The sequence below is a fragment of the Anopheles maculipalpis genome, chromosome 3RL (genome assembly GCF_943734695.1).
Source record: "Anopheles maculipalpis chromosome 3RL, idAnoMacuDA_375_x, whole genome shotgun sequence".
Classification (NCBI taxonomy): Eukaryota; Metazoa; Arthropoda; class Insecta; order Diptera; family Culicidae; genus Anopheles; species Anopheles maculipalpis.
This window is the reverse complement of record NC_064872.1, coordinates 67524019-67536310: the sequence shown is the minus strand read 5'-3', so window position 1 is coordinate 67536310 and position 12292 is coordinate 67524019. Positions and strand designations below refer to the sequence as shown.

Here is a 12292-nt window from a genome sequence, read left to right as displayed (position 1 = left end):
CCGGTGGGCATGATAGCGATCGAGAGCCGCGTGCTCACACACCGATTTGAGGACCTATATCGATTGCAACACGCACACACACACACACACACTCGTGCGCGCCCGTTGCAGGGTGGTCGAATGGTGCTTGGTTGCATAAGATAGCACCTAAAGCGACCACAGGCATTTTTAAACAGCTCTTTTATTGTTTCGCGTACGGTTGAGATATTTATCGACCGAAAGCCCCCCGAAAGAGCAGGTAAGTTAATTTTTCCTTTTCTTGGCATGTTTTTGGCAAAACCCCTTCGGCGAGGGGGGACAGGCTGGATTTTGCTGTGTTGTTTGCTGGTGTTCTGGTGGTTGGTGTTTCGCAAGGCACGTTTTTCGCGTACATTGATAGATTTGGCAAATTAGTAGGTCGATGCTGGTGCTGCTGGAGGTACGGTCGTGTATGTGTACGGCCTGCTAGTACGGGACGGGAAGCCCCAAAGGCAAATGTGTTGTTTTGCCACTGATTGAGATCTCAATTCGTGACGCGCCGGCGCAGGTGTCAGGCAGGTGTTTTAACGAGCTTTTTTTTATTTTGGTGATCACAAAAGCAGGCAAGAATCTCAAGGAAACCTTTTTTTGTATGCAGATAAGTCAAGCCAAGGTTAATCGAAGTCTGAATTGTAATAAATGATCCCTTTTATGGTAGTTATCGTTTTGCTTTGCAAAGAAACTTTCATTGATACGAAATGTGCTTATGATTGCATAACATCAGGCGCTACCGACATAATCAGCTACCCACTCCCCAAAAATGATTTTATTCGAAAGCTTTTGAAACCCGAATAATCGTATAATCGAACGCATAATCTAAATCGAGCGCCACACAGTGGGAAAATTGCGTCTGTGATCCGGAAAATCACCCCATATAATCGCCAATCGTCAATAATCGTTTCCCAAAAAAAAAACCCCAGAGTGAGAAATAAAACAGCAAAACCCTTCGCCCATTAAATGCCGATGAAAAATCGTGCACATTTCATTTCCCGCTGCTGCTAATCGTGTTCACACACAAAAAGCGTAAATTTCCTTCTCAACTTTCCGCCACACCGCCACCGTGGGGGGGGGGGGGTGGAGTCCCCGGATACGCCATTAATTTATGGCATCCAACCAACGCCCCAACGTACCGTACCATAACTAAGTCAGGGGCGCGCGCGCGCGCCCGCAAATCTTATGCCAACCGGAGAGCTGTAAACCACCGAACGCTGCCCTGTCCGGGAGATTAGCCATACGAAACAGTTAGCCCGAAAAAAGCTCCCACTACTGAAGTAACGGCCACTAGGCCTGGTGAAGGAAGCTGGCTGCCCCGGGATCGCTTGGCTAATTTATGCTTTGCCACGGTTTATGTGCATATGTTGTAGTAGGACTGTGATCGTAGTTCACCCTCCCACTGAGTGGGGTGGAAGTGGGTTGGGAGGCGTTGGTTGTAAAGTTGCCAGAAAGTTGCCAAAACATTCATCCCTCTTACTCTTCTTATTGGCACCGAACAACAACAAAAATCTTCCCAAAAACGTGTACCACACTCAGTATCTTCTACTATTCCAAGCGTCTCCTAAGCAAAACGGCACCCGACAATGGAAGAAGATGATAGGAAGCAGGAAGGGTTACAGTTGGCGGGGTGGATGCGAATCTCAAACCTCTGCAAGGTGAGGTTAATTGCAGTGAAAATTTATTAATTATAAATTTCCGAAAATAAACCCAACACGTCGCCGGCTATGCCGTGTGCGGCGTGAGAGAATTACGGATTCGAACCAGCTGGAGAGGATTTTTGCGCGCCGGAAAAAATAAAAACGGAACATCGCATCTGAGCACCGGGCCTGATCAAAACGAACGCATCGGTTGTTTGTGGTTGCTGTAGCTCCGCTGCCAGAGAGATATGCCGTTAATGCAATTAATTATTACGCCGAATTCGATCGCGGTTCACCGGTCTGGTCCGATGATGTCGGAGTTTTGAGTAGCATCGTAAGTACCGTGCGTGTGTGTGTTCAATTCGAACCTCGTACCAAGGCCACAGCAATGCAGCTGGGGGAGCGAAGAGAAAAGAAAAAAATCCCTTACAAAACAGGAATAGGTCAATGTTGGGAATTACTATTATTTTGGCATCAAGCGACGAACCCGGTCAAAATCTCGCAAATGGTAACAGCGAAGCAGATTTGGTAATAAAATTACCAGAATGAAAAATCGTTGATCTCTTCATCGAGCACGATGTAGACCACACATACACAAGCCACCGAGTGGGTGAAATTGATGATCTCCTCCCACCCCGATTGCCAAGCGGGCAGAAGAATTAGGAAACAAATCCTAACGTACAGCAGTACGTACAAGGGAATAGAAGATAGCTAAACGATGCCATTACCGAACAGGTTGTGGGGGGCTTTCACACCAAGGTTAGGTTATGAGCATGTAGGCATGATCGCATAATGTGTGGCATAAATTCGCCCCCGATCGCCCATAAAAGGAAGCCAATTAAGCCTATAAGTTTGAAGGATTTAAGTGTAAACTCAAAATTGGAACGTTATTTAATGCCTATATTTTGGGGAACAAATACGAACGCCTTGTTCGAAATGGCTTAATGAACTTGAGGAATTGACTTCCTTTACATGGCGCGCTGGAGGCAATATAGTTTTATGCTCACATTCCTCGGCACTACAAAACCTGCAACAAATCAATAAATCAATCATTATTTCTGGTATTTAAGCGTATAGTCCTTTAAGCCTGTGGGTCTTACCAACTCCAACTACCATTGCTCCCCTTCCTCATCCCTCACTCCCCTCTGATGACCGTATCGGTATGCAATAACAACAAAAAACCCCGTACTACACCTGCATAACAACCCGATTGGAACCGTGCGCCCGATCGTCCTTGACGTGTCCGGCCGGTTCATGATCACCGTGCGCCACCATCGCCTACCGTCCAACGGTGTAGAGCGATCGTGTAAAATAAATTCAACAGCAAAATCAAAACCACCACCGCCGATTCGGCGTGATCTAGGTGTTCGAACGGCACACTCCAAACTCTGGATTCGATTGTTATGTTGGTGCCACAACAGTGTGTGTTTGTCCCTTTCCCCCCGTCAAGGTGTACCACTTGTTCTTGGCCCGTTGCCTCAAACGCCTCCCCCATGCATCGGTCCAATCGATACAAGTGTAAAACGCTTCTCACATACCACCGTTAGCATAACACATTGGGTACGCAAACTGCTTCGACGCTCGAAACGAAATAAGGTTAAGGCAAAAACAACGCTTCAAGGGTTGTCTGCGCAACATGGATGGTAGAAACAGTGTGCGACAGGTCGTTGGCCACCGGATTGTAGGTTTTTGCATTTTGTCAGAGCCGATAATTTATGCGCCTCTTTTTTTTTTTTTTTGGTTGGAACGTGGTGTTTCAACACATACGGGGTCATTTTCTCCTCATTTTTCGTGATAACAAAACACTCCATTCTTTATGCGACAAAAAAAAAGAGCAAAGTGTTTTTATTAGCAAGTATTAGGATATGGAAACAAAAATTTCGATCGTTACGCTCTTGCTTCGGTGCTACATGCACGTCACACCGGAGAAGGTTAATCGCGTTTTTACATACTCACTGGAGTATGGGCGATTTTTGGGTGGCCAACTGGTGCAAAGCAGATGACCCAAATTTTTTGAAATCGTGCCACAGGCCACAGGATTACCTTGTGTTTGCACAACAAAAAACTTATAATCTGCTTATGGTCCATTTCGGAGTGATGTCTTTTGGAGGAAGATGAAGAAGTGTTTAAAATTAATATGCTTTAAGCCTTCAATCATCCGCCGTGCTCTGCTAATGAGAAATCATTCGCGAAGGTAAGCGGTAATAAACCATAATCATAATATTTGGGAAGAGACCAATCGGAGGGAAGCTACATTGATTGATGGTTACAATATGGATGACCTTATCGAGTGAGTACGAGGTTAAAGCCTTGTGTGTGTGTGTGTTTTTTTAAAGGCTCTACATACTATATTTTGCCAAATATTCTTAAACACGCATAGCAAAAGGATCGAACACGCTTTTTGTATCATTTATCAATCCGTTTGAATGCGATGAACAATAACGCATTTTGCGTAAATACATGCTTTTTGTACATCGCGTTGAGCCTTCCTTTTTTTCGCAAATACTCAATTGCTGAGGACCAAACAATGAGAAGGATTGGATGTGTTTTTTCCCCTTACCATCTCTGTAGAATGCCTTTTTTGGGATTCTATCGTTTAACTGTGAATCTATTATCCATGTTTACAATACATCTTCAGCATTGCGTTGACCACGCTGTACGACACGATCCCATGATCAATCCGTTGACAGCAGCGTCAGCAGCTTGAGGTGCAGAAGAAGTCAAAGTAGCGGTGGTTTGGACAGAAACATGGTTAAATTAAAACCCAACACCTTGGGGTTTACACGCCAGCACGGGCAAGCAACCAACCACACCTGCTACAGGTTTTGTTCGACTCATTTCGTAATGTTTTTCTGACCTACATATGCTTCTACGCCCTTTCTGGTATATTCTACCTGTTACCGGGGCATCTCAAGAAGGCTTAAGACGACAGTGTGGTTTGCGGGTGTGTTTTTTTTATTCCTAGAACCACCCGCTGGGGACCCTTTTCTTTCACTCCGATAGCGGACCAGCCGGTGGAGCTAGCGCAATTTATCACAAAATAGGAACATAGGAACTATGCTTTAACAGCATGCGATCAAGCAGTGTGTGAAGGAAAAATGTGGAGAGAAGGAAGAAGAATATACTGCGAGGATACAACAACAACAAAAATGCGGAACACGGAACAACAATCAACTCCGAGGTCTCCGTTTTAGGCTCACCGGTAAACTTTATGACAATCGTCTTGTCATTCTTCATCTACGGGACATCAGGTTGCGCATCTTCAAACAGAAACAACAACAAAAAACAGCCCCAGCATCCCAGCTCCAGGTTGGATCCAGTTGGTTTGGATGGAGGGTTAAAATGCTTGAGCTATTAAACACCCTGGTGGACCCACGAAAAGCCTAAAACGCAGAACGATCCCGCATTCTTTGCAGCAATTTGTATTCAAATGGTGTTGGTTTTTTCTTCTTTTCCCTTGTGTTCTTTCTCCATTCTAGGGATCTGTGTGTGTGTGTGTGCTTTTCCCTCTCTTTCTCTCTAGATCTGTCTCTCTATCCACCGGTAATTTATTAAAAACCTATCCGCCCCATAGGCATGGACTGGGCCGTCCTCAACACCTCTTCGAGGCATCGAATGCATTAGTGGCATCGGGGTTGTAATTCTACACGTATCGAATCTCGAGTATATGTCTATCCCGTACTCCATTTCGTACAGGGATCGAATCGGGAAAGCAAGCATCCGACAAATCGTTCCAAGCGCTAACCAAACAACCGTAATTACACTTTCGTCTAAAGGCCCCCTGTGAGTACTGACGTACTACTGACAGACATTTTCTTTTCCTCCCGCTTTGTGGGACATTCTAAGCTGGGAAGGAGGGCGCGGCGAGGCATGGTATCGAGTCTGGGAAGGGGGCAAGAAATCCAAAAAGGCGAACCTTGAGTGATCCACCGTGACCTGGCTCTAACCTTGATTTGCGACGTATTAAGTACACAACGGATGCCCTTCAATGAGTTCCCCATGGTGTCGTCACCATATATAAGCGCCTTAGTTTTACCCTCGCCAGTGGGGAGGGGGAGGGAGCTTCAGGATTTAACCGTTAGTAGGCTTAGAGGTTGACTTTCGTGGTTCAATAGACCGAACCTCTGGGACTGTCAGCAACACTCGCCACACTTGGGCGGGGAATTGATACAATCGGAGAAACAACGCGACATTTGATACAACCGATGGGTGGATTAATGTGCTCACAATGCCTGCAATCGAGCGTGAGTGTGATTACCTCACTCGGTTTGATGAATTACATAAGTTTAGTGAGGCTCCAATTTCCAAAGTGATATGTGATATCAAAAACTTACTTTTAGGCGCTCTTAAGCTGTTAAAGCGTTATCTACCGCGCTGGAACTAGCCTAGTTTGCTAGGGAACGAAGTTCCACTTTACCCTAACAATTACATTCAATTGAAACTAGAATGCCACCCCACCCATTCCAAGCCCCAACACTTCCAGTAGTTAATTGTCTTTGCGTTCTGTTTCACATTCTAGCGGAAACTACCACTTTTACTTCCTGCGCTATCCTGTGGCCTTCATGTGCCAGACAGCCCATACACCTCTGAAAACCTCTAGGCACCACGGCCCCGGAGACTTGTTTTCCCGGTTTTGTGTGTAGAAAAAAAGAAACATTCGCAATTCGTGTGTGTGTGTGTGGCGCTCTGCCGGCACGCATTTTGCGCTTAATGCCCTTTACCGTTCACTTTTGCTCTCGTTTTTTGGGAAAGAACCCTGAAGGAGTCCGACTTAGGATTGGCTTCGTGCTTGGAGTGTAGAGAGAGCGCACTATTCGGTCTTAATGGGTAGAACGTACTCTGTCCGATCGTGAGCGTTTTGCGAATAATGACTTCAGGCTAAAAAGGCGTAAATAATAGTGACTTCTAAGGTTTCTTTTCGGAGATAAATAAACACAAAACTCCATCTCATAAGTGTCTGGGTTATGGAGTTCCTCTTCTTTCTCAGTCTGCTACTGTTGCTTCATACTTTTTCCAAAAACACAGATGAAAGGATTAAATCTGATGCTTTAACCGCGGATGCTCGATACACACAGTTCGATGAGCCTAATATGTTCTGGACACCGAAAAAAAGCGACGTCCCAACGTGTCTATAGAGCGTCCATTATCGATTATATAGCCGGAAACAGTAGCAGTGCAGGGTAGGTAGTAGTTGCCTGGAAGCACCGGGATTTAAAAGGGCCGGACAACCGAAATTCGATACGTACGAGTCGTACCGGATTTTAAGAACATTCCTTCCAAAGCTTGCTCATGTTCTCACCCGACATCGATCGTATCGGGCAGGATCGCCGATCGTATCGATCCGGTAGCACAGCAGGCATACCCGGTGGGGTTGTACGATGCAGTGTAGTGATGCTCGGCAGAGATGCAGACTAACTTTGGAGCAGCGAAAAAAAAAGCCTTGAATGGTGACAAGATTATGTTTATGAGAAATTAATACCACTACTCTTCGTGAACTTTAGTGCTGCTTTTTTTTCTCCTCGATATTCTCTTTCCAATGTTTCTACCACGTTCCTTCCGTTGAAGAAGCTGAGAAGGGTTGGACCAAACGAAAGAAGATGCCCTTTTTGTCGAAACGTGAAGCAAAACAAGGCAACATAATCCAACCAACGCTCTGGTAAGTATTATGCATTAGATGGGGCTCGGAAAAGCATACTGCCGTACCGGAATCGTGGGGCGACACTCCTCAAACAATACTGATCTTCCTTTTTTTGAGTCTTTGGAAGATGATCGTCACTGGTGTTCGATTGTCGCGAGGTGGTTGACAAATCCCACGATTTATGGGCAATTCCAAGGAACCGAGCACATAATCGGCCAAACAACAGCCGTTGCAAGATCGTTCTAATATATAATCGTTTTCCTGAGCGTTTTGTGGAGCCTTGACCGAGAGGATCAACAATAAGAAAAGAAGAAAAAAGCCAAGAAGAATAAAAAAATCACAAAAACCTGTTCCAGCACAGCATATAGCAGCAGCCCATATTCCGAAAGGAGCGAGGTTTTGTTCTCACTTCCACTTCATTGTGGTGCAAACCCAAACATGCAACCAAGCAGGACGGTTTGGAGATATAATACGCACCAGCAGGAACAATTCTACCTCTAATTGAAAATCCTGTTTCACATCTGGCAGATCAACTCGTTCCCCCGAGGTTCTACATGCTATTCAACTGCAACCTTTACTGTGCTGATGAATATCCTCAATCAGTGAGACAAAGCCAGCATATCGTACGGAGATGAGACGCAGATGGGAAGGATTAAGACAGCCGCTTCTAGAGCAGTTTTTTTTTCCTTTGCTTTCAGAACTTCAAGTGCAGACGTTCTACAGATATTCCTAGGACACGGCTGTCGTCAAATATCGCTTATACGTGCAGGATGCGTCAGAAGTGATCCCGAGGCATCTGTGCGCTTTGGTCATCTCCGTCAGTTATGAATGCTTACCTGGAAAGGACAGGGAAGAGAGAAAAAAAAGAACACGAATTTCGTTATTAAAAGGGTTCAGAAATTGCACTGCCACTGGCTTCCCTAGCGTAATCTTCTTTTCTGAAGTTATCTGTACTTGTACAGCAAAAGATCAACGTTTAGTGGATAATTTGTAGAGCCAAGTAAAGCAATCCCCTCCTGTGCGTAATAGTAGCATGCCGCGAGTAATTAAGAAGGCGAAAAAAAATCAAAGCAACCCGCCATAGAAACAAAGATCCAGCGGTAATACCAGCGACAGCCTCAGCACCATCACTCTACAAGATAATTAAAGTGATAGAGCCAAGGCCCTGCTTCGCATCTGTCACTCGCGTCCATCCAGATGACGCAGCTCCCGGGATTTCCTTGCACGATCGCGCAAATGCAATTTTCTTCCGGTCATCTTCTTCGCACACACGCATTGCATCAAGTATGGGCATGGTGCGTGTACATAACCTTCAACACGATCACTTTCCCCCGAACGCGAGACTTGGTACTGCGTACACTCTTCGTGACGTGCCTCACTGCTCGCACGACGTCCAGAGGCCTTTCTCGAGCTGGTTTTGAATCTCTCTACATCACTTCCTCACGCCCAACACACCAGGATGCAATCTGTCAACGCCAATTCGAGCGTTTCGAGGATTGGGGATCCTCAAGCGATGGAAGGCTGATGGATGGACAGATCGTGCGTCTCGTCCCAAACACAACGACTCGCCGGGAGGGGGAGCTACAGGTTCGCAACAGCAGCAGTATGCTGGTAGGGAAGTGTTGCTCCAGTCAGTTTTATGGTGCCAATGAGTAAAACTTTATAACCAAACAAGAAGAAGAACAACAACACGCACAAAACCGAACGAAAAACCAAACGGATGAGAGTGTGTGTGTGGTCACGATGACGCGATATGGTTCCAAACCCTGGAACGTGTGGAAACTGGTAGACGCACAAACATAATCACCGGCTCGATTACGTCAGTTTGAGGTTCTTGCAATCGTGCAGCATAAAGCATGGCACTGCAATGGCTTCGCTTGACCGGCATGGATTGAATTTTTGGGTGCTGGTTTTACCCCATCAGCTCCCATTTGGAGGGAGTTGCGCCCACTGGTAATCACTGGAAGATCTCGGTTTACCGCACAAGTGGTCCTCAAAGATATTTTTCAAGAGGATTCCCGACACAGCTTCGTGTAGGGTACGGGACCCACTCCGGATCTCGTACTTCATCTTCAAATGCTGCAAAGCAGAATTGTCACCGCAACCTCTCAAACAACAACCCCAGCAACCGACCAGAAAGAGATCCAGAAAAGAATCGACCATACAACGAGCTTCAAACAGCCCCATTGTCTGCAACACCATCGAAAGCAGCATATAAACGACCTAATTTGGTCGGAACATTGTCACAAAGCGTGGTTGGCTCTGGCTGTGACGCGACGGAGGCGGGTGTCCGACGTTCCATAAAGCCACCGCCTCACAATACCTTGAGCCCTACGGTAATGTCCCTTAATCATCGTGTCATAAATTGATCCAAATCAGTGAGCCATCCCCTGGTTGATTGAAACGGCTCTGAAATGATCTGACACCGGTATAGGGCTTTTTCGGTCTCAAATCTTCCCGCCATCTCAAACAAAAAACTCCGAACGTGGATTGCACTGATGCAACAACCACGCTTGCTGTGGATATGCGACCCCTTAGTCGGTCGCTCCCAGCGGGCTTTTGGATGGTGCGATGTTTTGACTTGATTTTGATTGCCCTAACGGTACCTCGGTAGTGTGGAACCCAGGATCTCGTCTTGCGCGTCTCCCTTTAGGGTACTATTAGAATGAACCGATCGATTCCCGATTCCATTATCCGGCCAATGGCCCACTGATCCGCCCGAGATTTAGAAGCGATGGTGACTTGGAATTCTAGCCCTTTACCGGATGAAGGAAATGTAGGAAACTTTGGCAGTGATATCTTCCAACTGCTTGAACCAACCTAAAACCAACACCTCAAAAAAGGTCAGAGGAGTGTTTGTGTATGTGTGCATGTGTAGTTACGAAGACATCCCACGTCCCACGGGTAGAACTTAGATGTACCGCGAATGTTCCCCGTAGGCAACAGATCAGTATAATCGGGCTACTACGAGGATCGGACGAAATTGATCCATTCTGATTGACTCGAGGGTGGAGGATCGCACGTGTATGCACTTCAGCCCCCAAACAACACCTCTGCTCCTCTCGCCCCCCCACATCATTTCCCCAACAGCGGGAGGTAAGCTGCAGCATATCGCCATCAAAAGACAGGCGGCGATAAATAATGTAAACAGCAATTAGCTCTACCCTTTTATGGTTGAACATTTCCTCACTCTCTTTCGCCTAACTCTACCACCCCCCCCCCCCTCCCCTCTCCTCCTTCCCTTTCACATGCATATTCCCTCTGCCCTGCTGAGTGCTTTCCACCATTCTTCCGAACAGGCCACTCCAGACCAGCACTTCATTCTAGACGCGGCGCGCTAGGTGGGATTTAAATTAGCTCGCGCGAACTGTTCCACCGTTTCACGTGCTTTAAGACACTGTCTGAAACCCGTGTGCTGCAGATGCATCTTGGAAAGCGTTCGAGCGAACGATGCTGCGCCGAAGCCATAGTCTGTACACTCGATCATCTGGCATGCCACGATGATGGACGCAATTTGGTGGATCATTCTTGTGCGTCGCCGATACGATGTGGATTGCGTCAATTAGAGGGTGCGGAAATGAACTACCAGATAAAACCATTAGCCCATTTATGCTGCTGCCACCCGGTTCAACACGGTGGCGCCTACAGCGGTCCGAGTCTTTCGGCAAGTAAAAAAAAAGCCATCTCGAAAGAATTTCTACTCCACAAAAGCGTCCCTAATTTGGCCGATCGTTACCGAGGCGCGATGATCGACTCACGTTTTGCCTGGCAGGCGCATAGTAGCGACCCCATCTCGGTGCCAGAATTTACAGCAATAATGGGACACCGTGCCGAAAAACCGTGTAAAAATGGCGAACCAATACAAGTGCTGTCTGTCGCTATGTTGTATTAGCTTCGCAATTTAAAACAATTCGTTTTCTTGCATCACTCGCACTTCGGTCGATCGCTGGGCTAGAGTTGGGTTGGGCCCGTCCATGGAATCCATTCGGCACTGGTCTTCAGGTGGTTTTTTTTCTATCTGTACCTTATAAACTGCTCTTTCTCTTGATCGCAAGTGCCTTTTATGCTTCTTTATGGTGGCTCATCGGTTGTTAATGTGAAAGCTGTTCCAATGGGGCATCATCTTATTGTCCCGTACGACAACAATTACACACTTTTCTAAAGCAAATGGAGCATGCATTTTAGGTATGGGTATTGTACGGGTGTAGTTCGCAACTGGATGGTTCTGCAGTAAGATGACATTGTGGTTTATGCGTAAAGAAAAAGAAGTGACACATAATAGTAATATATAGCCACCTCTTATGGACTCGATGGCGACGTATCACAATTATTCAATTTATGTCAAAGTCAACATTTTTGCAGACATGTTTTTGTCCCAAGATAACTCCATGGACAATTATCTGACATTCATCTTCAAATCTTCTTTTCTTTTCGTCATGGCTTACCGTCTTCCGAGGTCATGCCAGTCATCTAATAGCTTCCAAGCCTAGTTGATAGATACGTAGTTGGGTAGTCAGTCCTCACTACGAGAGAACGCTTAAGATGGGATTCGATCCAGTGTGAAGAACGGTACCGCTGTAACACTGGACCGGTTAGGTCTAGAATAACTTTTTTTGGAAGCGTTTTGACGCTTGGAGCGCTTGGACAAACCAAACTAATGTTTGAATCAAATATTATACATTTTTCATGTATTGCTACGAAAGCTACGGAGTTCAAATCCTATCCAGATCGTTCCTCCGTAATCAGGTTAGATTATCAAGTTTCTTCTTGTTCTTGGCTTAATGGCCTCTGAGATTACACCGGCCCTGACCTGCTGATGTCACTTAGTTGGATAATAGAAGTTACCTCTACTGCTGTCGCCTCTACCACCGGATAGCCCAAACTATCCCACTACGTGGTATGAATAAGTCTCGTAAGCCATTAGGTGGCCAGCATCACTTACGAGTCGTGAAGCCAACAAGTTATTCCTCAACTAAAGTCGAAGTCATTTTTCAGACAAAAATTA

At 46.1% G+C, this 12292-nt stretch overlaps 1 protein-coding gene across 1 annotated transcript in view; it reads left to right on the top strand.

Moving 5' to 3' along the window:
- Positions 1 to 1524: 1524 nt before the first annotated feature.
- The window catches only part of LOC126562150 (multiple inositol polyphosphate phosphatase 1), a 222946-nt gene continuing 212178 nt past the window's right edge, over positions 1525 to 12292 (top strand). Inside the window, exon 1 of the mRNA XM_050218578.1 lies at positions 1525 to 1535. The gene's annotated coding sequence lies outside the window, so the exon portion shown is untranslated. The remainder of the gene's footprint in view (positions 1536 to 12292) is intronic.